This window comes from Chiloscyllium punctatum, chromosome 31, assembly GCF_047496795.1.
Source record: "Chiloscyllium punctatum isolate Juve2018m chromosome 31, sChiPun1.3, whole genome shotgun sequence".
Taxonomy (NCBI): Eukaryota; Metazoa; Chordata; class Chondrichthyes; order Orectolobiformes; family Hemiscylliidae; genus Chiloscyllium; species Chiloscyllium punctatum.
Window position 1 is genome coordinate 30,621,272 of NC_092769.1, and position 27,849 is coordinate 30,649,120.

The window sequence follows — 27,849 nt, forward strand, 5'->3', positions numbered from 1 at the left end:
CAGATGATTTCCTGAACAGTAATTAGATGGTCATGAAGACCATTGTGTGGCTTTATGTATCGTGCTTTGTGTGAGCATTGATTTCAATAACATTGTGATAGTATACAAATGTGCAGCTGAGGTGACTTGGCCATGCTAAATTGCCCATAATGTTCACGGATGTTTAGGTTAGGTGTATTAGATTTTGTTAGAGTGGTGCTGGAAAAGCACAGCAATGCATGCAGTATCAGAGGAACAGTAAAATCGACGTTTTGGGAAAAAGCCCTTAATTAGGAATGCAGCCTGTATTCCTGATGAAGGGCTTTGTCCAAAACATCGATTTTAATGTTCCTCGCATGCTGCCTGAACTGCTGTGCTTTTCCAGCACCACTCTAATCTAAACTCTGGTTTCCAGTATCTGCAGTCATTGTTTTTACCTAGGTTAGGTGTATTAGTCAGGGGAAATGTCGAGTAATCGAGCAAAGGAGTGTCTGGGTGGGTTAATCTTTGGATGGTCAGTGTGGACTGTTGGGCCAAATGGCCTGTTTCAACACTGTAGGGATTCTATGACTCTATGATTCTATGATTTTGGATTAAATTGATAGGTGAGTGCTAAAGATACTACTTAAAGTCAACAAAATCTTTAAGTTTAGCAAGGTACTTTGAAGCCATCATGCATGAAGTGAGATACGTGAGTGAGAGAGAGAGAGACAGAGAAATTAATGTTCAAATGAAAACACGCTAATAGTTTCACAGCATATCAATCTTACATTCACTATGAAAAGGTGAATGGAAAATAAAAACAAATTCCTGACAATTCATGAATGACTAATAATTAGAACTTTAATTTGATCAATGCACATACCAGTATTTAGATGAATTGCAATGTTTAGTTACAAATGTAGGTGATCAGCTGACCAATGAATAAAATGAAGTTGCATTTGGTTATTTTGCTGAAGAGGAATTTCGACTGTTAATATTTTCCTTTTTATAATTTCCGAACTGCTCTGACACATCTCCGCTGAAGGTGGAAATTGAAATCATTCCTCCTGATGTTGTCATAGAGAAACTGTCAGAGCTCCACAAAAACCCGTCATAATGTTACCATCCGGGAAGGGCAAGTGTATAGTCATATATTTACGGCGGCAACTCAAATGAAAATTAATCAGATGTTTCTTATAATTATTTGAATGGGAATTAATTGCGTATGTCCTGTGTGTAATGAACTGACAAACCGAATTAGTAATTTACAGTAATGATGTAACAAAGCAATAATGACTTTAATTAAATATGAATCTCGTGATTATTCATGATAAGAAAAAACCGAATCATTTGATCAGTGTACACTGATGAACGAAACTTAATCAATCAAATAGTTCTATATGTTCAATGCTTTTTATCACAGAATGAAAAGAAAATTAATATGCATTTGCAACATAAATGATTAGGAAAATAAATGAGAATTTTAAATGATTTTGTTCCATGAAAAGTGATTAACTTGTATTGTGTTTATAGATACAGTAAATGTTAACATTGAAGTTAAACATAATTAAATCAATTCAACTGTTTCCACGGTCAAAATAAAAATTGATATTCACAATGCCCACTGCAAAATCTTTACTGTATTTAATTTATGAGCCATAATTTCGTAGTAATACTTTGAACTATATTGAACAATGATTAGATAATAGCAACAATTGAATTGCCAAAATAATATCATTTCATTTAAGAATACTGAGAAATTTCAGTTAATTATTTCACTGAGCAATGTGGAGAAACGACCTGGAGTCATTCTAATGAAAAGTAATTACAGTTCTCTGAACGCTTCAGGCTGAGATTACCACGATCATTCAAATGAGCAATTATCATATATTTACAATGAGGCATCGAATGGGAAGTCATTGGTTCCATTATGGGATCGTTCACCTAAACAGTAAATTGATTTTTAAGTTGGAGTGTTCGTTCGAAGAAACAATTGATGGAATTAAAATGCGAATCGCACTATATTTGTTAGAAAGACTAACTCCAATAACTGTGCAAATTACTGTCATGGCAGTGACTGGAAAATTACGTTGTAATCTAAAAAAAAGATTCAATATTTTAAAAGCACTTTGTTGTGATGATGATTGGGTATTCATTTAGTTCAGTAAACTGAAAAATATAATATGGTAGCGAGCTTTATGATTCACAAAAATGAGCCATTCAGTGATTATTCAGCAGAATTGCTTTTGTTTCAAAAATGCAGGATTACAAGAATTACATGTTTCCATCCATTGGTTTGCTTATTGAGATGTAGCTTTAATTTACAACTTTTTGTTCATGGCCAATGTTTAGACATTCATGTCAGACGTATGAAATAAATAAGTAGATAGTGAAAGTGCACATTGCAGTGAACATAAGATACAGGGATCTTCCATAATTTTGTGATTATTGCACATCGACAAATAACTCGAGAGTAAAAAATAATTAGAAATCGACATGGAAAGCAGTTTTTTTTCTTATAAGAAATTGAAAGAAATCCTTATGCATTGCACATGGTTTGAAAACACATCAGTCACCAAAACACCAAGGTCATAAAAATCATCGGTTTAAGACAATAAGACCCGTAATGAAGAGTATTGTGCTCAATGGTATTTAGAGGACCTTGAACATCTTCAAGTCGTTCTTGCAGAGAAAACTCTTTCATTCAACAGTTCTAATTGAGCACAAACAGCCAAGTTTCTGGTATTGAGATGGGGTATGTCAGGTTTCAGGAGTGGCAGGTTTATGGGGTATGTCAGGTTTATGGGTGGCACGGTGGCACAGTGGTTAGCACTGCTGCCTCACAGCGCCAGAGACCTGGGTTCAATTCCTGCCACAGGCAACTCTCTGTGTGGAGTTTGCACATTCTCCCCGTGTCTGCGTGGGTTTCCTCCGGGTGTTCCGGTTTCCTCCCACACTGCAAAGATGTGCAGTTCAGGTGAAGTGGCCATGCTAAATTGCCTTATTATTAGGTAAGGGGTAGATGTAGGGGTATGGGTGGGTTTGCTCTTCGGCGGGGCGGTGTGGACTTGTTGGGTCAGTTTCCACACTGTAAGTAATCTAATCTAAAAAGAGATTGATTGTGTTCAGACACTCTCTAGTCCGAGGCACAGACGGACGTTTCTGTGGCCAGCAACAAAAAATCATAATTATGTGTTGCCTCCCTGGTGCAGGATCAAGGATGTCTCCGAGAGGGTGCAGAATATTCTCTCAGGGGAGAGGGATCAGCAGGAGGTCATTGTACACATTGGAACAATAGGAAGGAAAAAGGATGATTTTCTGAAGGGAGAAAATAGAGTGTTAGACAGGAATTTAAAAAGGAGGTCTTCGAGAGTAATAATATCTGGATTACTCACGGTGTTACAAGCTAGTGAGGACAGGAATAGGAGGATAGAGCAGATGAATGCATGGCTGAGCAGCTGGTATAGATGGCAACCAGTTTCTAGTGGAGTGCCACAGTCCTGGGACAACATATTAATAATGACTTGGGTGAGGGAAGTGAATGTACTGTCACCAAGTTTGTAAATCAGTAGGAAGGCAAGTGGGCAGAACATTCTAGATAGGTTAAATGTGTGGGTGAAAACTTGGCATGTGGAATATAAGGAGGAGAAAGTCAGGAAAAATGGAAGAGTTTAATATTATTTAAATGGAGAAATACTGCAGATAGCTACAGAACAGAGGGATTTGGAATTCCACATCTGTGAATCAGAAAAAGCTGACATTGGAGTTCAGTGAGTAATAGAGAAGGTAAATGGAATGGTGGAACCAAAATCTGCAATTGCTGGAAAAACGCAGTACTGAAGAAGAGTCATTGGACCCAAAATATTAACTCTGTTTTCTCTCCACAAATGCTGCCAGACTTGCTGAGTTACTCAGTCAATTTCTGAATTTGTTTCTGATTTCCAGCAATCACAGTTCTTTGGATGTATTTTTTAACACATTGCTGGTTTTTATTTCAACGGGAATACAGTACAGCCTTCATCCTTTCAAAAGAGTCTCACAATCTGCTAAGCAGACCACTTTTTGCTTGTTTAGTTGACAAACTTGTTAAAGGCAAGATATCCAGCGAAAATTATGCACAAATTTCCAGTAAGCTCACACATTCCTGAACATTTACCAATTTGTCATTTAGTTTTAGGAAAAAATGAATTCTATTAAAGTCTTCACTTTTGCTGTCCTTGGCAATATCTGTGAATATGTGTGTGTGACTGCCTGCTTGTGCATGTTTGTTTGGGATATGTGTGTCTTTGTGTGTGTGTATGGGTGTCTGTCTGTGTATATGTATGTGTTTCTGAGTGTCTCAATATAGCGATAGGAGGTATATTTAGTAAGTTTGCAAATTATACCAAAATTGGAGGTGTCCTTCGAAGTGGAAATAATTGTCAGTTTGGAAGGTGTTGTCGAAGGATTTTTGGGAAACGTTTGCAGTGCACCTTGATTCAACTCAGCATCGGTGGTGGATGGAGTAGATGTTTGTAAGGCGGGTACAATTACAACACTTGAAAAGCATCTGGATTCAGATGCTGATAACTGGGACTAGGTTTATCCAAGTTATCTGATGGATGCCAGCCACTTAAACAAAGTGTCTATTTCCGTGCTGTACAACTCCACGACTCTGTGAATCTTGATTTGCAATTCTAATGTAGCAAATTGCAATTCGAGTATTTGGAGTCAAAGCCAAATCACTTGTTGCTGATTCACTCGATCGAACTTCAGGTCCACCATGGTTCTGTTAATTTCAATTGACGGGGTTGGCAGAGTTTAATGGTTTGGAGATCAGAGTTGACATAATACAAGATGGATGGATTAGTCTAAGGATTTCCGTTCAGAACAGTCGCCTAATATTTCCAGGCAGTGATAGTACTCGATCAGAATTAGAACCCGTTTCAATTGTTTGCCTTGATTTGCCTTGTGGAGAGGCAGGAATTGTTACCATTAACAGCTCAGTTTGTTTATACCAGAGAATGGAACAGCACAAACTCCAGGCAATTGCATATATCAAGTTAAAAATCACACAACACCAGGTTATAGTCCAACAGAATTAAACCTGTTGGACTATAACCTGGTGTTGTGTGATTTTTAACTTTGTACACCCCAGTCCAACACCAGCATCTCCAAATCATGGCATAGATACATGATGGCGGGGAGTTGAGGTTAATTATTTTTGAACGAATGTCACATTTCATCAAGGTCAGGAGGTAAATCCCTACCATCTTCATTCAGTAGTTACTATTGGCTGTGCACTGCCTGAGGGGCCACTGGAGCCGGATTCAATCATCGGGAAAAGCATGGTGAGTGGGACTAGGGAAGGAGCCCATACAGAGTGACAGCTGACGCAGACAATGAGAGGCTGCAGTACATCCCTCTGTGCTGCACCATTCCCTGTGTCCAGCTCTGTTCCAGTGGGTTGCTGCAATCTCATTGATACTCTGTCAGAGACACACTACCGGCTTGTTAGTGACGTACACTCGGCCCCAGCGTAGCTGATTGGTACATTGCTGGTCATCTACATTCACTATCAAACTGTTTCATAGAAAAGATTAAATGAATTCACCTGGACAAACGGATCGTTTACTCTGGTCAGAAGATCTGGAAATGACTAGGCAGCAATGAAACTGTCAGCCGTGAGCTATAGGTCTTTGTTCACAGTCAGGCTGATGGTAAATGTAGGAAGCGGCTGGGTCCTAAGGTAGTCAGGGAGACGACAAGTATCGCTTCTCAGCCTTTTGGCTAAGATCATGTGTAGTTCTGTTCTTGTCAGTTTTAATATCTGATAAGTCCCTGATTTAGGGACTGAATATTAATCTGATTTTTGCAGGACGAAGTTGTGTCAGGAGCTTGCTCCGATAACTTCACGCATCATCCCAGTATTGCAGTGTTTCGGGGAATGGTGCACGTCCCCACTAAAAAAGGCGAACAGTAGATTTATTTTTTATATGTTGTATTCTTTATGATCCGAATGCGGAAAGCTTTCGGTTAGTCAAGTCAGACTTGCCTTCGTGCTAATCAGCTTGTTCTACCATCCGATTCGTTTGAGTCTTTCTGCGTGTTATGTTCAGCACTCACTCTTAATGTTGTCACTTCATCCCCGGTACATGCTGCCTCTTCCCACCAACTCCAATTCCCAACAACAGAAGTTTTACAAAGTTACCCACCAGCTCTACCTAATGGCAAACGGCATTTCAGAAAACAAAAGGGAGAACATGAAGCTATTGAAGTAATCAACAGTTCGGATTTTGATGATGATGAGAGTCACTTTGATGTATTAAATGAGAGATTTTAAGAACAATGTGAAGCAAAGATCTGATGTATTTAAGGCACAGAGTCAGAGAGATGTGCAGCACAGAAAAAGATCCTTCAGCCCAACTCGTCCATGGCAACCAGATATCCTAACCTAATTTCGTCCCATTTGCCAGCATTGGTCCATATCCTTCTAAATCCTTCCTGTTCATATATCCAACCAGATGCCCTTTAAATGCTGTAATTTAGTTTAATTTAATTTAAATGCCTCCACCACTTCCTCTGGCATCTCATTCTATACATGCACCACCCTCTGCATGAAAAAGTTGCCCCTTACATCCTGTTGATTTTTTTCTGCCCTCTCATGCTGAACCTATGCCCTCTAGTTCTGGACCCCCCACCGCAGGGAAAAGAACTGCTGACCTCTACATTGGACAGAGCGACTGCTGCTCTCTATATGATACACAGGGACAGCTGTTGTCCATATTATACACAGGTACTGCTGTTCTCCAGATAAGACACAGGAACTGCTGTTCTCTTTCTTATACACAGGTACTGCTGTTCTCTATATTCTACCCATGCACTGATAATAGACAGAGGGATTGCTATTCTCTGTATTATACATAGGAACTCATGTTCTCTATATTAGACACAGGGATTCATGTTCTCTGCATTATACAATGTGACTGCTGTTCTCTGTTTTCACAGGGACTGTTGTTCTCTATGCTATACCCTGCTATTCTCAGGAACTATAGACCGGTGAGCCTGACATCAGTTGTGGGCAAGTTATTGGAGGGATCCTGAGGGATAGGATTTACACACATCCGGTTAAGCAAGGGCTGGTTAGGGATAGTCAATGTGGCTTTGTGCATGGGAAATCATGTCTCACAAGCTGGATTGAGTATTTTGAAGAATCACCAAAGAGGATTGATGAAGGCTTTGACAAGCTCCCTCATGGTGGCCTGGTTAGCAAAATTAGGTCACATGGAATACAGGGAAATCTAGCCATTTTGATACACAACTGGCTTGAAATTAGAAGACAGATGGTGGTGGTGGTGGAGGTTTGTTTTACAGACTGAAGCCCTGTGACCATTGGGGTGCCACAGGGATTGGTGCTGGGTTCACTGCTTTTTGTCATTTATATAAATTATATGAATGTGAGCATAAGAGGTATATTTATTAATTTGCAGATGACACCAAGATTGGAGGTGGAGTGGACAGCGATGAAGGTTACCTCAGAGTATAACAGGATCTTGATCAGATGGGCTGCTGAGCTGAGGAGTGGCAGATGAAGTTTAATTTAGGTAAATGAGAGGTACTGCACTTTAGAAAGGAAAATCAGGACTGGGTTTATACACTTAATGGTAAGGTCCTGGGGAGTGTCCAATGAGACCTTGGAACACGGTTCATAGTTCCTTGAAAGGGGAGTCACAGATGGATATGTTAGTGAAGAAGGTGTTTAGTATGTTTTCCTTTATGGGACAGAGCATTGAATATGGGAGTTGAGAGGTCATATTGCAGCTGTGCAGCACATTGGTTGGGCTACTTTTGGATTATTGTGTTGCATATCAGGCTTTCTTTCTCTTCAAAGCATGTTATGAAACTTGAAAGGGTTAGAAAATACATGGGAACAAATGTTCTCGGCAATATGCACATGATCTGCTCTTCTCTATAATACAGACAGGGACAGCTACTCTCTGTAATACACACAGGGACTTCTGTTTCATATACTCAGAAATTGCTGTTTAGTATAGCATACACAGGGACTGCTGTTCACTGCAGTTTAGAGAATAAGTGCTATTCTGTATAATCTAATATTGCAGGTCAAGCGATGACCCAGTGATGTTATCGTTGGACTGCTAATCCAGAGACCCAGGTAATGTGCTGGGGACCCAGATTCAAATCTTGCCATGGCAGATGATAGAATTTGAATTTCAGAAAATTCTGCAAGTATGAGAGTAATCATGATCATGAATCCATCGCTGATTGTTTGAAGAACCCAACTTATTCTGGAATGGCTTTTAGGGAAGGAAATTGCCATCCTTACCTAGTCTGGTCTCCATGTTTTTCCAGACCCACAGCAATGTGGTGGAATCTGAACTGCTCTTTGCACCATTAGGGATGGCCAATAAATGCTGGCTGAGACAACAACACCCTCATCCCACAAATTAATAAAAAAGATAACATTTAACAAACTGGAACAGAAACGATGTGCCAAACCGCCACCTTCTGCACTGTAACATGACATTGATTACTACTTGAGGTCCTGTGGGATGTAAATTGTGGAATTTATAATTGATAATTTTGTTCAAAAAGTGTGGAGCTAAATAAACATAGCCAGTCAGGCAGCATCTGATGAGAAGAGTCGATGTCTCCAACATAAGCTCTTCCTCAAGACCATCTGTTCCTTTTCCAGCACCACACTTTTTGACACTGATCTCCAGCCTCTGCAGTCCTCACTTTCTCCCAGCATAAATTTTGTTGGTGTAGTTTTTTTCTGTGTCTCTGAACTTCACAGTATTCCTGTAATTGTGGTGATTTCTTAAAAGAACAGTTTCAAAGCTCGGCTGCAGAATGGATGGGTTTTGTGCACTAATGAATGTTTATTAAAGCTAAGCTGTTATGTCTCAAAGTCAAACAAATTTGAACTTTTAGAAAGAGATTCACTGAACTCACCAAATTTCTAGCCACTCTGTTTACGGTGAATTTCTAAGGCAACAAAAAGTGATCAACCTTATCCCAAACTGTAATCCCAGACTTTCAAGCAAACTATATCAGTAATATTGCTCACGTACAGGTGGCAACCAGTTCTATTGTTTCGAAAACATTGCAAAAGGAGTTGAAATGTGAAAGGTGATGCTGATTGGCTAGCTCATCATTAAAATGGCATTGCAGCAAAAACAGTTAGCCGTCAATCTTAATTCTCAGACCCGATAGGTGGACTCTGATTGGTCGGGGTGTCAGCATGGGGATACAGCAGTGGTTGGTTGTCTCCATGATGCATTTCTTATCGAATAAGTGCAATGTCTGTAAAAATTCTGTTTGCCTACATGAACCAGGGTCCTGCGGAATTATATTTGTTGCTTCTAACGCATGCGCAGATGCACCCAGCTGTTGATCTTGCGTGTTTGAAGGTGGTAACCTGCCGAATGATGCCAATGATAGAAATTGTTCTCACGGTTCACTGCACCCACCAAGTCTGGGTTCCCCATGACATGTAAAATCGATGTCCCTTTTCTGTCCTATCATATCTGTTACTGAATCTGCACAGCCTGAATTGGCTGAATACTTTGTGAAACTATTATAATCATATCTAAATGAGTTTTCCACATGCACAGTGAAGGAGTCCCTCATGATTACGAAGACCACATGAGAGCTACGTTCTGAGAGTGACAACATGCCCACGTGCTCTTTCAACATTGCCAGCTTATTATTATTACAGTTCAAATAAGCCATTGAAATTCAGACATACCACTTGTGTCTGATTCAGTGTTCACCAAACATCATCTCTTTTTTCCTTTCTGGTGGCATCATGGCTTCCTGGTTAACACAGCACCAGGGTTCTGGGTTCAATTCCAGCCTTGGGTAAATGTCTGTGTGAATATTGTCCCCCGTGTCTCTTTGGATACTCTCCCCAGGTCTGCATGGGTTTCCTCCTACAATCCAAAGATGTGCTGGTTAGGTGAATTGGCTGTGCTAAATTGCCCATAGTGTTCCAGGTTAGGTGCATTAGTCTGGGATAAATGTAGAGTAATAGGAGAATGGGTCTGGGTGGCTTACTGTCTGGAAGATCGGTGTGGACTTCTTAAGCCTATGGGCCTGTTTCCACGTTGTTGGGAGTCTATGATACACATGAACTGAGCACCTTGTGCAGTTGACTTCAGTTCCAATAACAACGTGTCTGACCAAATAGATAGTGTTGCCATGGGATATTCTCGAGGGAAAACTCTTCCTAACATCTTTATTGGTAACCATGCAAAACACATCTCTGATGGCATGATACCTAGCCTCTATCCATTTGCATATCTTCAACATGTAGATGACATGTTTGCGACATTTGAATCTGCATTAAAGAGTTTCTTTATAAAGCTCGATGATCGCCACCTGATGCTAAAATTCACCACTGAAATGGAGTACCCTTTCCTTGATACATTCATTGCGAAATCAGCCAAATTGTTTTTAAACTCCAATAACTGAAAGCCAACATTCACTGGTCAGCATACTTGTTAGGATTCCTACAGGCCCCAAGATCAACTTGTGGGGACCGTCATGAATATAGTCCTCACCATCCTCTCACTGTGTGGACTTGATACTGAGATAGAGCCGATCAAAACTGGTTCTTGTAATAACAGATTCCCAGATGAAACCATCACTCATTGTACATCATAAAATCTCATGAAAAGGCCTATCTCCACCACTTTGACACTTTGCAGTGCCTTATCAGGTCATTATCTGGGAAAGGAAATGTCATAGAATCATAGAGTCATCGAGTCTGACAGCATAAAGAAAGCACCTTCGGCCCATACTGGTCTAGGATAACCAGAAGATAGAACATGGAGCATTACAGCACATGCCCTTTATGGAACTGCTCGGCTAATACAGGAAGTTACACTCACAGAATATGGAGCATTGCAGTGCAGTACAGGCCTTTATGCTACCCCTTGTCTAACACCAGACATTAGACGAATACAACATAGAACATTACAGCGCAGTACATGCCCTATATGGAACCGCTCAGCTAATACAGGAAGTTAGATTCAAAGAACATGGAGCATTATCACGAAGTACAGGCCCTTCGTGGAACTGCTCGGCTAATAAAGGATGTTTGACAAATACAACATACAAGATTGCAGTGCAGTACAGGCCCAATATGGAACTGCTCGGCTGATACAGGGAGTTAGATTCATAGAACATGTAGCGTTACAGCGCAATACAGGCCCTTCGTGGAACCGCTCGGCTAAAAAAGGAAGTTAGTCTCAGAGAACATAGAACATTACACCGCAGTACAGGCCCAATATGGAACTGCTCGGATAATACAGGGAGTAAGAATCATAGAAAATGGACCATTACAACTCAGTACAGACCCTTTATGCAATCACATGGCTAATAAGGGGACGACCGAGGCTTGTTTCTGTAGTGTAGTGGTCATCACGTTCGCCTCACACGCGAAAAGTCCCCAGTTCGAATTTGGGCAGAAACTGCTTTGTTCTTCAACGGCAGCCTTTTACATGGACAAGAACGGAGCTTTCTTACTTGCTTTCCCATGTGCAAACCTTCCCTTCGAATTTGCTTGAACAAATCTGCTCTCGTTGTGAAATGTAATGCAATTCCATTTACTTACAGTGCAAAACATTGGCGCTGGATTAAGGCTCCCGCCTCGACAGAGGCGTGGGTTCGAATCCCACCGCTGCTGTTTCTGCTGAACAGCTCCAAAGGCACAGCTTGTTAAAATGCTGTTTCAATCCCTGCTGCATTTCTGTTTAAAACAGAAGAAAAATGGATTTGCTTCCCGGGGAATTGACTGCGGTGTGGGAAAGTGCCGAATTTTCCAAAGTGTCTGTGCTGTCATGATCGTGTTCGCCTCCCGCAAGGAAAATCGCAAGCAGCTCTACTGTTGCTTTCAGTTCCAGGCAAGTTGAGCTTTTACTGGAACCGAATGGAGACTGTTATTTCATCGCTGTTGCGAAACAGAGTCCTACGGTGAGTCGACTCGTCGTTATTTGGTTTTCTGGCCAATGAGAAAATCGTTCCAATCTATTTCGATGTCATATGTTATTGAATTTCTCCCACTTCCATCATTTCCGTCCTGGAGTCATCGGAAGGGAAAGGTAATCTAATCGAGACTGTGATTGGTGAAATTCACTTTTTATGGCCCATTCTTATTATGTTCTTTCTTTGTCTCTTTGCAGCATTGTCTGGGAAGTGGTGGTGCACTCAGGCTCCAGTATGTTTGAAAGAGTAGTTTGGAATTGCCCTGTTGTTAGTTGTGTGATTACTTTATGGTTCATGCCCCCGGACTGTCTCACATTTAGCATTCATGCTCGCTGTGTCTGAAAATGCATTTGGTTTTCCAGTTTTGTTTGTGTTCCGTGTTAAATGCTTTCTGTTTTGCGATTCGCTCAATCCATTACGAATTAACAGGGTTTCTGAGGTAACTTCCAGCTGCAAAAATCCTTAACTGAGAATCTGGGAAACTTTCACGGAGTATGGTCAGTCGGAGCAAAATTAAGGGTGTCATTCGTTTCTGCAGTGTTTCACAATACTACCTTTCCCGTGAGCAGTCGAACAGACTAAATGATTTTGCCACAGACTGCGACGGTAAGCTCCGCAAACACGAAATTCTTTAAAGCAGGTGTAAGCAACACAACGTTATTGGGGTACACCGCGTGGAAACAGATACTTCGGTGTATCTCGTCCATGCTCACCACATAGCCAAAATTAAACAAGTCCCATTAAACAACGAGCTCATGGAAACAGAAAGGTGAAAGGTAGAATGGCTTCAACTTTCAGTGCTGTATGCCACTGACCTCCAGCGGGGCTGACCGAGGCTTGTTTCTGTAGTGTAGTGGTCATCACGTTCGCCTTACACGCGAAAGGTCCCCAGTCCGAAACTGGGCAGAAACTGCTTTGCTCTTCAACTGCAGCCTTTGACAGACAAGAACGGAGCTTTCTTGCTTGCTTTCCCATGTGCAAACCTGCTTTCGAGTTTGCTTGAATAAATCTTCTCTCGTAGTGCAATGCAATGCAATTCCATTTTCCATTTACTAACAGTGCAAAGCATTGTAAAGTTTTTCTCCAACCTGGTTCTGATCATATGCCATTCTGTTTGAGAGTGTAGTTACCCCCTTCTGATCCGTCCAAGAAAAGCATTACCGCATTCGCATTCCTTGCGCAGGCGGCTCGGTTCAAAGACAGGGAAGAAGCTGATGCGCTGGTGTCACAGCGCACCACGGATTCCTGAACTTGTCTGTCTGTCAAATGTACCCCAAAGTCGTCTGTGAAAGACCTCATTTGGAAGGTGTCTGTCGTTATTCAACTTGCGAGAATTGGCACCAGAGGTTCTGAATCATATTTTGGAGCAGTTCGCACGTTAGTGGCTCATTCAATCAGCAACAGCAATGAAAGAAATTACACTCTCAGAAGGACCGTTGGACTTTCACCACAGCTGCAACTTCCTCACTTCCCCACTCGCCCTCGCCGTTTACATTTTCCTGCTCGTCAGTGATTTAAAGAAACTCAAATGGATGCGATGTCATTCTGCAGCCTCTCTGGAGATTCCTCCGTTTCAGTTCCAACATGGCTTATATCTCGGGCTGCACCTTAATACTAGCGATGCCACGAAAGCATCCCTGTTACCTCAGTGCGATAACAGGCCATTTGTTTGAATAAAATGACCCTCCAAAGAGTAACCCACCCAAACACTTTTTCCAATCATATTTCTTCATATTTACTGCTGACTAATACACATATCCCTGAACACAATGTGCATTTTAGCATGGCCAGCTCACCTAACCTGCACATGTTTGGATTGTGGGAGGACACCACAGCAAAGTCACATAGACTTGGGGAGACCGTGCAAAGTCCCCACAGTCCCCCGAGGAGAGAATCAAACCAATGTCCCTGGCGCTGTGAGCCAGTATTGCTAACCACTGAGGTACCATGTAATCTTTTGCAATAAGTAAAATCAGTGAAAGATACGTCAAAAACAAGTTTCAAATGAACACTCTCCGGCATTGTCAAAGAATGTCAATCTTGCATTCAATACGAATAGGTGTAATGAAAATAAAAAATACAAAATCCCGCCAATTCATGAATAAACAATAATTAAAAGTTTAATTTGATCAAAGTTCATAACAATGTTTCGACGAATTGCAATTTTTAATGACAAATGTCGGTAATTAGCTGACTAATGAATAATTGGAAGTGGCATATATTTACTTAATGCCGAAGAAAGCGACTTGTTTTCCCTCTTGTTACACAGCAGAATAACAATGTGTGTGTGCGTGTGTGTGTGTGTGTGTATGTGTGTGTCTGTGTTCGAAATGTTTGAATCAAGCTGTTTCTAACAAAATAACTGATGACTTACGAGCACTTAGTCTTGTCAGCTTTAAAACCACAACATTTGTCAAATATTTTCCAGGAAATTACAACCAGAATAACTAGTTAACTTCTTTTCATAGGAACCCAAAGAGAATAAGTAGCGGACACTGTGAATTAGTTGAGTCATTGCAAGAATTCAACTGAAGACAACATCCCTTCTTTCCAAAATGTTCAAAATTTAAAAAATGAAAATTTATTGCCATTGTTGAATGAAAGAATAGAGATGTTAATTCTTTTTCATTTGATTTTGTTGCATGAAACATCCGTAAGCTGTATTATGATTACAAACACAATAAATGTGAGCATTGAAGTCAAATATAATCAATTGAATTCAACTATGTTTCAACAGATAAAATAAAAATTGATATTTACAATGATTGAGAGATTGTGCACTGCAATACATTTGCAGTGGTTCATATACTGTGCCGTAAATCCACATTTGCGCGACCTACTAGATTGAATAATTATTATTTTTATTCTAAATCAGCAACAATTGAATTATCAAAGTCTGTCAATGCATTAAAGAATAATGAATAATCTCTTTTTGCAAGTGATTGAGCAATGTCTGGAAATGAACTGGAATTAATTCAGTTAAAAGTAATTACATTTTCCTGAATTTTAAGACTGAGATGACCGTGATCATTCAAATGAGCTAACATCAGATACTTGCAATGACGTTGGATGGGAAGTCATTGGTTCCTTTGTGGGGAAGGTGACCTGAAAAATAAAGGCATTTTCATACTGTACTATTAGTACTCAGAAATAATAGATTAAATCTAAATGTGAATCTCATTGTATGTGTTCAAAAGACTTATTTAAAAATAATTGTGCCATTATTGTAATGGCAATGACTTGATAATGAATGCTGTATTTTGAAGAATTAAAATGAATCAATATTTCAAAAGCATTTTGCTGTGATGTTGATTGGATATTTATTAAGATCAGTAAATTGAGGCATAAAACATTGTACCTAGCTTTATGGATTGAAGAAAAATGGGCCATTCAGTGATTATTGAGCAAAATTCTTTTTTTAAGTAAAAAATGTACGTAATACAAGAATTGTGAATTTCCATTAGACGGATTCCTTGTAGAGATATGTTACATCAATTAAATGATCAATATTATGATCAATGTTGAAAGATTTGTGTCAGAATTAGGAAGAGAATTCGTAAGTCATGAAAGTGAGCTTGAAACTGAACAATGTAGTCAATGACATGTAGCGTATATGTGATTTTAATAATATTGTCATTTTTGTACAATGATGAATAATGTTGGAATAGAAATGCCAAAAAAATCAACATGGTCAAAGCAGTTCTTTTCTCACAATGAAATGAAAACAATAATCATTTTGTAGCACTCATTATTTGAAATAGCAGGTTTTTAAATGTGACATATACAGTGAAGGCTAACCCTTTTGCAAAAATGTGGGAAGTTCACAAATTTAAAATGCAGTATTTGTTCAATTTGTAATAAAAATGGTTATAATTTGAATTGTCTCTTGTACACACACAACAAAAAAGGAGCTTAAAGATTGTTAGATTGACAAAGATTTGCTTTACAACATTATTGTAGTATAGTCAATATCTGTGATAAAGTAGAATTATTGGTTTAAACAATATAAATCAACATTAAAGACTGAGCTGAAATATAGCACCTCAATTGCATTAACTGCATAGAATAGTAAATAAATGTTTATTGTTGTCATTTGTCCTAGGAACAATAAGATACTTACTCAGGTTATTCCACTGAATAGTAATCAGCTGATGATGAATATCTTTGTGTCGCTTTATGTGCACTGTTTTGTGTGAACATTGATTTCAATAAATTTAGATATTTACATGAATTAGGAACAGACTGATAACTGGGTGTGAAAGATCTTATTTAAGATTAGACAATTTTTCGGAATTCAGGAGGTTTGCTGAACAAAACACTGTTAAGTCATCATGCAATAAACTGGATTAGAGAGAAATATGCAAATTCAATTTTCAAATGAATGCACTCGGATATTTTCAGAACATTTCAATCGTACATTCAATATAAATAGATGAATGGAAAACTAAAAACAAATTTCAGACAACTCAAACAGATCAATAACTAAAAATTGATATATAGTAGGAAGTGGCATTTGTTTATTTAACTGAAGAATAACTTAATTTTTTTCTAATATTTATACCTTTGAAGCATCAAGTTCTATCTTTACTTTGCATATTTCATCTTTGTGAATGCAACATTATCAAATATTTTGCAAAGAATATTGATTGAGTGTAATTAGATACATTCTGTTATTAGCGGACTGAAGAATATATATAGCAGATACTGTGATTATTGGAATGAACAACAAATGAAAACATATCTCATGTTGAATTGAAAGGCAATTCATTCGATTCTTAGATATTTTCTTCTCAACATTCAGAGCTGCTCTGGCACAGCTCTGTGCAAGGTGGGAATTGAAATTGGTCTGGTAACAGAGACACGACCAGACAACTCTGGTCTGGTAACAGATACACGACCAGAGTTGCACTAGATTCCTTCATAACATTCCCAACCAGGCTGGGCAGGGCTGAAAACTAATCAGATGTTTATTGCGATAATTGGATTGGAATTAAATGGTTGGATACTGTGTACAATCTTCTGAAAATTCAGTAGTAATTTACAATAATGATGGGAGTTAACAAATGTCTTAATTTAACATGATTTTTATGATCACTTGTGGAACGACAACTTGACAGAATTGTGTGATTACTGTGCATTATAAATAAAAATGAATATAATTATTCTATATGTTCATAAGTTCCACATTTTCAGAAATGCAAATTACAATGCTTTTGATCTACACGTAAATTGGAACAAAATGATGAATTGGTCAATCAATGTGCCTATTCAGCTGAAGACAACTTTCATTCTTTCTAAAATACACGATTTCTAAGTCACCATTTCCTGTGGTTGTTTAATGAAAGAAGAGAGATGCCAACCCTTTTTTGTGTGCTTCAAAAAATTCATGGGGATTTCAATGATTTTGCACGTGAAAAATATTCAATTGTTATTGTGATTAAAAACACAATAAATGTTAACATTGAAGTGATTTCTAATCAAATCAATTCAAAAGTGTTTCCAAGTTTAAAATGAAAAGCAATATTTAGAATGATTGAGTGATTGTGCATTGCAATGTCCTTGCATTAGTTATTATATGAAAACATAGTTCCACATGTACACCCCTTACCGAATTGAACAATTATTAGGTTTTGGCAACAAATCGATTTGAAATATTTTATTAATGAATTTAAGAATAATGAGGTATCTCCTCTTACTATTCCACTGAGTAATGTTCAGAAATGAAGAGAAATATTGCAGTGTAAATTAACTGGTGTTCTCTGAATTTCAATGGCTGAGAAGACTGTGATCTTTCAAATGAGCAAAAGTCAGATACTTACAAATGATGTTGCAATGGTAATTATTGGTCTTTTGTGGGCGTATTGGCCTTATCAAACAAGTTTTAATGTTGTAGCACTCACACTAAGAAATATGGAAGGTATTAAAAGCACATTGTACTTGTTATAAAGCCTAAGTTAAAGTATTGCGTAATTATTGTAATTGATAATTGTTTCTAAAATCCTGATAGATAAATTGACTTAATATTTTGAATGCACTTTGCTCTGATGTCGATTGTCTATTCATTAAGATAAATAAACTGAAAATTAAAATATAAAACGTGGCTTTAATAATTAAAAAATCTCAGCAACAATTGAACATCGTTCAACTTTTTTTTGGTTGGTTCATGTCTATTTTATTAATGTAACTTTTATCATGATAAATGTTTAGATAAATGTCAGAACTAGGAAGAAAATAATGAGGATGGGAAAGTGGGTATTATTATGCACTAAACATAGAGTCAATGACATTTGGTACAGGGAGTCATTTTGTAGCAAAAAAAACTAATAATTGTGTGATTATTGTTCATTGACAACTAATGTTGGAAGAAAATAAAACTACCTCAAAATGAAATTAAAATAAATATCATTTTGGAGGTCACATGATTTGAAAAATGGAAATTGTCACTTAATGTGACATTTGAGCTGAAGAATCGTTCTTCCCCCCGCCACCCCCATGTGTAGTCCTGTCAATAATTTAAAATTTAGTATAAGTTGAACTAAATAACAAATGGATGTTCCTCCATTGTTTTCTTGAAAACAAAAATTTAAAAAATTAACATGAAAATGATATCGCTCTGCAAGGAATAATTTCACAGATAATAAGTGTTTGTATTGAATTTAAATGTCACCATAGCTGTAGGAGTGATTTCCCCTGACAGGGAATGAAGACTGAGGAGATAGGCCGAACTCAGGCAAGTGGAAGATGTTTACTCATGCTGCAATCAGTTAATGCAGGGATCATCCCCCCGAGGCCAATCTAGGAAGGGAGGTCCATGACACACTAATGTGTACAGTAAAAAGCAGTATTTTTACACACCTTCTGTATTACAATGTCCACATGCAATGTGGTTACAGTCGTTCCATCATGATACAGACACCCAATCCTGTAGAACACCTAATCTTGGATGAACATCAATATGGATAGCCCGAATTTCCTATTGGTTCATGGTGTTTTACAGGTGCTATAATCTCCAGGCCTTGGGATCTCTGTGCATTTTATTTCCTCACATTACAAAATTAATTTCTGCAGTCCTTTGGGCCTCTCACTATGCCTTATTTACAATTCTCAAGAATATGTAATTAGAAAAGTTTTAAATGTTCTGAGCAATTTTAAAATAGTAACTATTTCTGACAATCAAACCCTGCCGGTTTCCCTGACAGCCGCTGTGGAAGTTAGCTGGGCTCAATCCTGCAGTTGGTGTTTATTCATTCACTGGGACAATTATTCTTTCATTAATGAAAGTCAGGGTTGGTCATTTTTCTGTGTGCCTGCATTCTCTTATCACTATCTGGTGTATGACTGTCTGGAATTGCATGCTTATGGACTTGGAGTAGGATTGTACAAAATGTTCTTTTTTTAACTTAAGACTGAAACACACTGTTGGTCTTATTTATCTCCCCTCCACCATTTTGTGTTTTAATTCCAAGGCAGGCTGCTCAGGGCTTCCCTACAGCAGCAAATCAATAAGGATTTCAGCATTAAAATAAAAATCAACATTCGCTACCATTAGGAAACTGTACCATGCAATATGCTTACGTCACTGAGACTTAATTCCACACTTAAAGCCGACTATACTGATTTGATCAATGATTACATATTAGATATAAGTAACAATTAGTGTTAAAACTAGTCACTGTAAACTTAAAATGATTAGAAATGTCATATTACAATCCGCAACATGTAGAATTGGAGTCGAAAACAATCAGATGTATCTTCATTTGTAAGGCTGAATATGAATCCAATGATTTCTGTGAACATTCAAATGAGAAGATATCAGATATTTCCTGTCAGTGTTGGATGAGGGATCATTGCTTGGTTTGTGGTTGTGTTGACCTGGAATAAAAGATAATTTTTTCTTAGTAAAATTAGCACTATGAAATAATGATTTAAATTGAAATGTGAATCTCACGATATTTGTTACAAAACCTAAATTAAATTACTGTGTGATTGTTGGACTAACAATGAATTGGTAATCTATTTTAGAACACTGACACATTAAGTGATTCAATATTTCCAAACGGGTTTGCTGTGATATGGTACTAAGCACATATGCTCTTACTTAAAAATTAAAATCATGGAAATGAAAGAAAGATAAATACACATACCATGCGCTTATTGTAAATTCATGCAAAATACAACTGTGGAATATGTTTAAAGCAGTTTTTCCTGAAATGAAAAGATAACTAGAATGATTAGCAGCAGGATGTAATCGCAATAAAAAATCATTCAATGTGACTATTCAGCTGCAGGCAGCTCCCCTTCCTTACACATATGTATAACTTCCAACAATTCAAAATTTACTCTGATAAAGAAAAGAACATACGCATGTAAATTCTTTTTTCTTGTTGACAAAAAAGTCACAAATTTGAATTTATTTTAGCTTTAAAATATTTAACTATTACTGTGATCAGAAATACAATAAAACTTCATGTTGAAGAAAAATCAAATCAAATCAAAATACACATCGATATTCACAATAATTGGGAGAGTGAACACAACAATATCTTTCCATCAGTTAATGTACTGAGCCATAATTCCACTGTTATATCCCTTACTGGATTGATCAATTATTAGATATTAATAACTAAATTATTAATATGCTATCATTGAACTGAATATTAATGAGAAATCTCATTAATGTTTGAACGAGCAATGTGTCAACATAAACAGTAATTATTAGTGAAATGTCTAAGATATCTCTTTATAAATGAGGCTGAGATTACTTTGATTGTTGAAACGAGTAGCATTCAGATATTTATAATGAGCATTGGCTGCAAATCAATGCTTTTTGGTGTAGACCTGAAAGATTTTGTTATTGTAGTATAGGCAGTAAGAAATTATGATGTGCATCGCACCTTTCTGAATATTTTCAAGTTTTCTAACAGGTTTCTGGTCCAATCTTCAGTTTAACAAGGGTAATTTTGGGTCAGAACATCAATAACTGCAAACAATTTAAACACATCTCCATCAAAGTTGCTAATCTGATAATTCAGAACAAATATAAAAAAATTACCTCTGTAAATTTAATTGACTATATTTTTAGATTATAGTCAAGTTCGTTATCTACTTATTTCCTTCCTATTTCTGACACCAGTGGCTAAATATTGATTAGATTAAATGTCATATGAGATAGACATTAGCTTTCTCTCAAAGATCTGTACAGCACAGGAATGGGCCATTTGGCCCATAATGTTGTGCTGAACATAATGCAAAAGAAACTCATCCCTTCTGCCTACCCTTGGTTCATATCCTTCCAAATTATCGAAATGAACATTAAAGAGCCTTAATGTATCTGCTTCCACCACCAACCCTGGAAGTCCATTCCAGACAGCAATCACTCCCTGTGTACAAAACAAATTGCCCCTTACATGCCCCTTGAACTTTCCCTCCTAACCTTAAACACATGTCACGTAGTTTTTGACGCTTCAACTCTGGGAAAAACTTTCTGACCGTCAACCCTATCTACGTATCTAATGATTGTACAGACTTCCATCAAGTCTTCCCCCAGTCTCCGCCACTTCACAAAAAAGCAATCTGAATTTTTCTCGCCTCTCCAAATCCAGGCAGCATCCTGGTAAATGCCCTCTGTACCCTCTCCAAAGCATCCATACCCTTCCTGGAACATGGCGAACAAAAGTGAATACAATACTTTAAGTATGCCTTAACCAAAGTGTTAAAATGTTACAACATGACTTCCTGACTCTTGTAACCAGTTCCCTGACCAATAAAGGCAAGCATGCTATTTGCCTTCCTAACCACCTAATTACTTGCATGGTCACTTTCAGGGAGCCATGGTCTTGAACGTCAAGATCCCTTTGAATAATAAAGCTGTTAGGGTCCTGCCATTAACTATCTACTTTTTTTTAACATTTGAGCTTCCAAAGTGAAACACCTCACACTTGTATGGATTAAACTTCACCTTTAATTACTCTGCCCATATCTGCAATTTCTCTTTTTCCTGCTGCATTATTTGACAACACTCTACACTGTCCCCAACTGCACTGAACGTTATATCATCTGCAAACTTATTAACTCACCCAATTAGATTTTAATCCATGTCACTTCTATATAATTGCATCGCAAACAGAAGGGTTCCAGTACAGATCCCTGTGGATAAAAGACAGAAAATGAGGTAAATGCAGAATTCTTGAAGAAATGAGGTTTTTTCAATGACAGAATAATTCTGATGAATAATCTTCTAAAGTGAGATTTTTTAAAAAATTAACCCAATATTTTAATTCATTATCCAGTACAAACTGCTTTGAAAATATTGTATCATCTTAAGTGTTGCATTCTCACATTAAATATTATTTAATTGTCATTTCAATTATCACACCATCATGAGATTTACATTTTCGTTCAATCCATTATTTATTAAGGCCAGTATCATAATGAAATATTGACATTCTTTTCAGGTCAACACACCTGCAATCAACCAAAGTTCTCTCACCCAACACTCATTTTAACTCTCTCATTCTCTTTTATTTGAATTCTCGTATTAATGGAAGGATCATTAATCAGTCTTATCAATTAAGAAATTGCTAACTATTTTTCACATAAATATTTAATTTTTTTCCAACATATTGCACAATTACATTGCAATAGGGGTTTTCTCATCATTCTTAAATTTGTTATCAGCCATTTTAAAACTAATTATTACCAAAATCTAACCGGTAATCATTGTTGAAATCCAATATCTCCAGTTGTATATGTGGAACTATGTCTCAGTACATCAACTGATACAAACAATATTGCACTCTACAATCTCTTAATCTTAGCAAAAATAATTTTAAGTGTGGAATCTTAGCTGGATTGAATTGGTTGTAAGAAAAAGTGCAGTCTGAAGAAAGGTCACTGGGCCCAACTCTCTCCACAGATGCTGCCAGACCTGCTGAGTTATTTTCCAGCAATTACTGAGTTTGTTTGTGATTTCCAGCATCCACAGTTTTGTTTACAATCTTGTATTGATTGTATTTCACCTCAATTCTAACATTGTTACAGTTCTGATTATTACAATAAGAGCTAAGTACTTTTCATGTTAAGCATTATTTAAATTACACGTGTTCCTTGTGTAAATAAACCAGAATTAACAAATGTTTGTTCTATGCTTTTACAATAAATCTTGAATTCTTAGAAATCACATTTTTTTGAAAATGAGGGAAGTTGTCCATCGCTGAGTAGTCACATTGAATGACTAATGCTTTATTTCCAATTCATGTGCATTAAAAAGCAGGTTAATTTTAACTTATGCACATGAATAACTGCTTCAAACAAATTGACTTACTTGATTATCATGAGATTTATGTTTATTTAAGACCATTGTTGCTTCGTTCCATCATTATTAGAAATTACTAATTCTTTTTATCCATTACACAATGGAACTGTCTAATACAATCCTAGTCCAATTATAACAATAAATATCTGAGCAGTTTTCCCTGTGAATAAACACAGTAAGTATGTGATTATAGTCCTGCCCTTCCTGCATGGGAATATTATGGTAATGTGTGTACTAGTAGACCAGGAGCCATGGGTTCAATTCCCACCTTCAACAGAGATGTGTCAAAACACCTCAGAGTTGATTAGAAAATATCTAAGTGTCGACTGAATTGCTTTTCAACCAACATTGTCTCAACTTGTAACTGTTGTTCATTATAATGATCACAACATCTTGAATTTATTTGCTTCACATCACTGATTAAAGTATGAATTGGGCTTGGACTGCTTTAGTACCTGAGAAGTAAATTATTTATTAACACTAAATAGTCACGAGATTATGCAAATTCCTTTTTCTATCAAATGTCATGGACTGTATCTTGTGGTCACTCTCATATTCACTTTCATTATCTTTTTATTTTCTTCTTAATTCAGACACAAATGTTTGAACACCGATAAAGTATGAATAAAGTATTATGCTGCTTCTAAATACCTCTCAACTTTTAATAACTTTGCAGTCTTAAAGATTCTACGGTGTAAATAATTTTTAAGGTGAGGAGGAAAGATTTAAAAGGGGTCTGAGGGGCAACTTTTCCACACTGTTTTTCACATATTGGGATGAGCTGTGAGAGGAAGGGCAGTGGCTGGTACAATTACAACATCTAAAAGACTTTTGGACAGTTTATTGGATAGAAAACGTCCAAAGGGGTATGGGAGAAACACAGGGAAATGGGACTAGTTTAGTTTAGGAAACTTGGCCGGAATGCCAAGTTAGGCTGAATGGCCTGTTTCCGTGCTGTATCAGTCTAGCATTCTACAATTCAAACTTCACTGTGATTGGTCAAGGAAAGAACAAACGGGTGTTAATTCTATTTTGTATCCATAAAAAAGTGAGATGAATTTTAAATAATTTTGTCACATGAAATAGTTTGCTCTTATTGTGATTAGAAATACAATGAATGTGAGCATTGAAGTGAAATATAATTTAATCAATTCAACTGTGTTTCCATGGTTAAAATAAAAATTGATATTCACAATCATTGTGAGTTTGTACATTGCAATATCTTCACATTACTTCATGTACTGAGCCATTATTACACATTTATACCCCCTACTGAACTGAACAATAATTAGATACAGCAACACTTAGATTTTCGAAAATCTATCAGTACACTTGTAAGAAGGAGAAATTTAATTTTGCTACATGACTGTGCAATGTGCAGACATGAACAGGAATTATTGCAGTGAAAAGTCGTTCCAGTTTTCTGAATTCATAAGGCTGAGATTACTGTGATTATTCAAAACAGCAAAAGTCAGTTTACAAAGCGTTTTGCATGCAAAATGATTGGTTCCATTGTGGGATAGTTAACCTGAAAACAATCGCATTGTTTCAATGGATTAAATTAAAATATGGATTAAAATAATATATGGATCTGACGAAACACATTAGAAAGACAAACAAATTATTCTGCAATTATTATAAGGATAGTGAATTCCTAATAAATGTTGTATTCTGAACAAATAAATTGACTCAATATTTTAAAATCACTTTGCTCTGATGTTGATTAGACGTACATTAAGATCGGTAAACTGAAGACTGAAATATAATACTTAGATTGATGGATTGAGGACAATAAATGAGCCATTCAATAGTTATTGAAGAGAATTATTTTTTGTCAAAATGCAGACAATACAGAAGTAATGTATTTCATTCAATTAGTTTACTTGTCGAAACATGCTATGTGATTTTAATTTATGTAATTTTATACTGATCGATGTTCAAACATTTGTGTCTGAATTAAGAAGAAAATAAAAAGATAATGAAAGTGAATAGGAGAGTGACCATAAGATACAGTCCGTGACATTTGATAGAAAAAGGAATTTGCATAATCTCGTGACTATTTAGTGTTAATAAATAATTTACTTCTCAGGTACTGAAGCAGTCCAAGTCCAAGTACAACAAGATCTGGACAATATCCAGGCTTGGGCTTACAGGAGGCAAGTAACATACATGCCACACAAATGCAGGCTATCACATATAAGACATAACCTAACCACCATCCCTTGACATTCGATGGTGTTACCATGACTGAACACCCACTATCAACATTATCCTGTGAATAATCATTGATCAGGAACGGAATTGGTCTCACCACATAAACACAGTGGCTACAAGAGTAATTCAACTCCTGGCTCCTGAAATCCTGTCCAAACGCTACTAGGCACAAGTCAGGAGTGTGATGGAATACTCCCACTTGCCTGGATGAGTGCAGCCCTAACAACACTCAAGAAACTTGATACCATCGGAATAAAGCAGCCCGCTTGATTGGCACTGCTGCTACTGAACATCAGTGGTGGTGAGGGTGTATGATTGTGGATGTCCTAGCTACAATCTCTGCCTCTTCTTATTAACAAAGATAAAAGAATCTTACATTGCTCAACATTCTCATCAAAACCGAGTAAAGTATTCACCGCAGCCCTCTTTTATACCAACCAGCAGCATTTCCACCACCAATAGCAGCTTCTCTTAAAATATTTTGTCAGTAACTTGTAATTAACTGGTTACTACAATTACAACTGAAAATGTGTTGCTGGAAAAGCACAGGTCAGGCAGTATCAAAGGACCAGGTGAATCGACGTTTCGGGCATAAGCCCTTCTTCAGGAAGGTCCTGAAGAAGCAGTGAACCACATTTTGAAATGATCTTTCTGAACATAATATAGATCAGGTTAAAACTGAAGTCGGTGTCTTACACAACTTGCTGCAAGAACACAGACAGTAGAATCTGAGGTGATCCTGAGTATATGGAGGTGAATGTGGGAGACAAGCTGGGACTGTATTGGAGTAGTCACTGTGAGAGGGAACAAATGCTGGATGCAGGGTTTCAGCAGCTGATGGACTGACGCTCAGGTGAGCCATCGGAAACTGAGCAAGTGACCACCATCTAATAGGACAGAGAAACTGATCCATCAGCCTGAAACTGACTGACCACGTGGCTGACAGTGACTCCAACACAAGTGAATGGAAACATTGCTCAGAGCCTGTTTCTGTAACATTCAACACAAGCAGGAAATGGAAAGTGAATAATGAGCTGAAAACAAGGCCACTGCTCTGTTAGAGTCAAAATCATTCAATGTTCAGTTATTGGACATTATTGACTCTCAGAATATTCTAACCTGCAGAATCACAGTAAAAGGGGAAAGTAAACAACATTTTTGGCAAAGACAGAATGAGCCAACTGCTTGTATAAAAACAGCTCAGAACAAATGTGCTGAATCCTCCACAAACTGACAAACACAGGTACCATCAGTTTATAGATAGACAATGAAATTCTTCAGAAAAACCCTTCCCTGTTTATGGTGTGTGGTAGAAAACATTCTCAGTGAGAACTGCCACTTATTTCCTTTGAAAAGAATCTCTGTTTCCCCTCAGAAAAGCAGGTGTGCCCCAAACTTACAGACTGTCTTACAGACAAAGGAAACCTGATCAGGGACTCGCAGGTTAATTAAGCTATGAGTGACAGTCCATTGCACACAACAAGAGCTTAGACCACAACAGATTCTAGTGAAACCAACAATGCAATGAAAAAGGTGAATTAGTCTTAATAATCATGCAGCCTCTCTCAATCAAATAATCCCAGTCAACTTCTAAACATTTTAAAACTATTAATACCAATGTATACATATTTATTTACTTTCCTAATTTCCTCCAAAAAATATATATGACTATTCTCTTTAAAATATATTTTAAATGGTCAATTCATAATCACAATTCAGTTCCAATTATTCTTAGTGCAAAACAACTAGCAAACTAAAATAGTTTTCACGTCAATAATGACACTGGAAACTTTGTTATGTAGTTTACCCATATTTCCAAATATTGTTTTGGTTCATTATTCCAGTGAAGCTAAAATTCAAGTCTATTTATTTTCTCTGATATCCTTCCATTACTTTATTCCCTAATAACAATGCCCATGGTGTAATGGGTGACAAACATTAAATAAAATTGAATTTTCAATGCAAGAACTTGTACAAATAATCACATATTATTCAGTTCATTCATTATCGTTGATTATGAGGGTTATTTTCACTGTATGATCATGTTAAATTCACTTAAATAATCAGAGTAGAATTTTCACCTTTAAAGATATGTAAAGTGAATGTCAAATTATTAATATTTCAAGTAAAACCAAATTCACATTTTGCTCTGTGTTATTCCAGGAATGACAGGATGTGTTGAATTATTATGGGAAACAGGAACAAGTGAAGGTGGTGGCTCTCTGACGTGAGGCCGTAAAGCCAAAGGGCCAGGTGGTAGTTACAGTGGGGGAGGTACCGAGTGCCCCGCTGTCCTCAGAAGGCAGTGAGGATGGTGACACTGACTGGAACGGGTTAGATGACAAAGCATCCACGTATGGACAGAGGGA

General features: G+C 37.4%; 1 long non-coding RNA gene and 1 other non-coding gene across 6 annotated transcripts in view; one reads left to right on the forward strand and one right to left on the reverse strand.

The window, feature by feature from the left end:
* Positions 1-5,710: 5,710 nt before the first annotated feature.
* LOC140457244 (U2 spliceosomal RNA) lies at positions 5,711-5,901 on the forward strand. The gene has a single exon (XR_011953348.1). It is a non-coding gene; the product is annotated as a U2 spliceosomal RNA (small nuclear RNA).
* A 10,540-nt stretch (positions 5,902-16,441) lies between these two features.
* The window catches only part of LOC140456929 (uncharacterized), a 38,770-nt gene continuing 27,362 nt past the window's right edge, over positions 16,442-27,849 (reverse strand). For all 5 annotated transcript variants that reach the window (XR_011953225.1, XR_011953223.1, XR_011953226.1 and 2 more), the window contains 2 exons: positions 22,029-22,098; positions 16,442-19,824 (listed from right to left, as the gene is read on the reverse strand). This is a non-coding gene — a long non-coding RNA (uncharacterized lncRNA). The remainder of the gene's footprint in view (positions 19,825-22,028; positions 22,099-27,849) is intronic.